At 39.7% G+C, this 2212-nt stretch overlaps 1 pseudogene; it reads right to left on the reverse strand.

The window, feature by feature from the left end:
- Positions 1-844: 844 nt before the first annotated feature.
- On the reverse strand, positions 845-1588 carry LOC104079033 (annotated as a pseudogene).
- Between the last annotated feature and the right edge of the window lie 624 nt (positions 1589-2212).

A 2212-nucleotide genomic window follows, 5' to 3' on the forward strand; every position in this document is an offset into this window, starting at 1 on the left:
TGTTCTCTGCAAGAATTCCTTTACTTTCAAGACAGGCAGATCTATCTGCATTTTTTAGATTAGTTTTACCCTGCTTAAGGCCACACTGCTACATTTTTTTCCATTGACAGTCATGTTGAACTTCATATAGATGTAGTCAGCTGCATCATTAGTCATTTCAATAATATCTGGTCTAATCTTCAACACCTTGAGAGAACACCTGCCAGTCATATGCTGCTATTATTTATGACACAGTTTTACCATTCTAGTTCTTTCCTCCTTAACCTACCACTTACAAAAATGGATTCACTTTAAGTGTATTTTTATCCTTTTCTTACGTAAACGCTGTCAAGTAAGTTTGATTTTTTTTCATGCTCTTTTTCCAACTTTTGTATGACAGGTGTTCTCATTATAGACCCGTACTACCTTCCTGATGTCTCAATCAGCACAACTGTAAAGGGACTGTAAAGTCATGAAACAGTTAATGTCTTTGCCTTTATTTAGAAACGCACTGTTCTAACCCCTTACACCGATTCCTGCGGAATGTCCCCACACATTACAAATACTCACACGCCAGGGGAACACTGCTCCTAGAGTTACAGAATCAGATGTTTCAGAGTATGAAAATACATTGTTGATATCAAGTATAATACACCCCATTTTTTTGTTCAGAAAATTCTGCAGACAAGCCAGAGCTATCTGCTTTACAGGGTTGCTTCTCAAGGAACAAACTTCCCCCCCAACCTTTTCATTTCAAAGCAGACTCTGCTATGTAATGTTTTTACAGACTATTAAACAAAGATCTAGTTGAAGACTAAAAATTGATGCAAAGACAACAACAACTCGTTTAAATGTTTATTCATCAAACAATGAAAGTGATAAATGGGAGTAGCGAATAATTAGAGAGCACTTACTGTAGCGGAGAGCTGTGGTCCATTCAACTGTGCATGCAGAATGGCTTCATTGATGGAGTTCCGGATTCCCATCAGTGCAATCTCCAGATCATGTGAGGCAGCCATTTCATTAGTCAGATATTCCAGCGTGGAGATATACTCCCTCCATTGTGCATCCAGTTCTGACACGCTGGCCAAACAGCCCCTCATTACATTTAGACAATATCCGACGCAGGGTCTGATTAGCGTCAGGCCCTGGCAATGCGGGCAGTACTGCATCTTCACTAGAGCTTTGCTACATTCCTTCGTGAGAGCTGCATGTTCAGTAGTATTTATCACTTCAATGCCCAGACTGAGGGCCTGGCTGAGCATCCTACTTGCCCAAAGAGATTTTGACAGCTCTGTAACCATGTTTTTAGAATAGCGTCCAAAAGGATTTATGTCTTGCCTTGTAAGCCGTAGACACTCTGTATAGTCCTCTGATAAATCTGTAATTCCTGGGTTTATTAGTCGACTATAGACCAGAGGAAAGAGACTGTCAAAGAACCGTAATACTGCACTTTCCACTGTAGTCTCTGCACCCAGAATGTAGAGAGAGATGTCTGTAAAAAGTTCTTTAACAGGCTCTGCTGCTTCTTTTGCCATAGGTCTGTAAGCTGTCTCAAACAGGGAACTTGTGCGGTTTTCAGCAAAGCGAAGCAAAGACTCAAAGGCCTCTAAAAAAGGGGCAGGGGAGAGAAAGAACTAGATGTTAATAGCAAGCACCTGACATCTTAGTCACAGGACTAATATTGTCCTGAACAGGAACATCAATAGTTACATGAAATCTGCAATATGAATACACTATAATAGTCAATACAGCTTTCATCGGTAATATGATTTAAAAGACACCTAAATATTACATGTGCATAATAAAGGTAGCACATAATATACAAGTATTTTCTTAAAAAAAGATGACTGTATTCTCAGTAGCTAGACCCGACTCAAACTCTAGAGGTCAATGAAGGACTCCCACAGACTCCAGTGAGCACAGGCAGGGTTTATCTAAAATGGCTTTTGTAACTGACACTGCATTTGGGCAGTCCAACTAGATACATTTCCAAAACATCCCTCTACATACAAGTGACATCAGTTTCCAGTACACAGGGAGGACTGCAACATTTTCAATGTTCCTATAGAACTCCAGAGAAGAATACTTGAATAGGCAAAATTATTTATGTGATGCAAGTTCTAGAACTGTGAGACAGAGGACTAACTGGTAACAGGAGCTGTCTGTAATACACCAATCACACGATCATTGCTGCACTGGACCAAATAAATAATGATAAAATATCCACATT

Source organism: Fulmarus glacialis, unplaced genomic scaffold (assembly GCF_000690835.1).
Source record: "Fulmarus glacialis isolate BGI_N327 unplaced genomic scaffold, ASM69083v1 scaffold47646, whole genome shotgun sequence".
NCBI classification, from domain to species: domain Eukaryota; kingdom Metazoa; phylum Chordata; class Aves; order Procellariiformes; family Procellariidae; genus Fulmarus; species Fulmarus glacialis.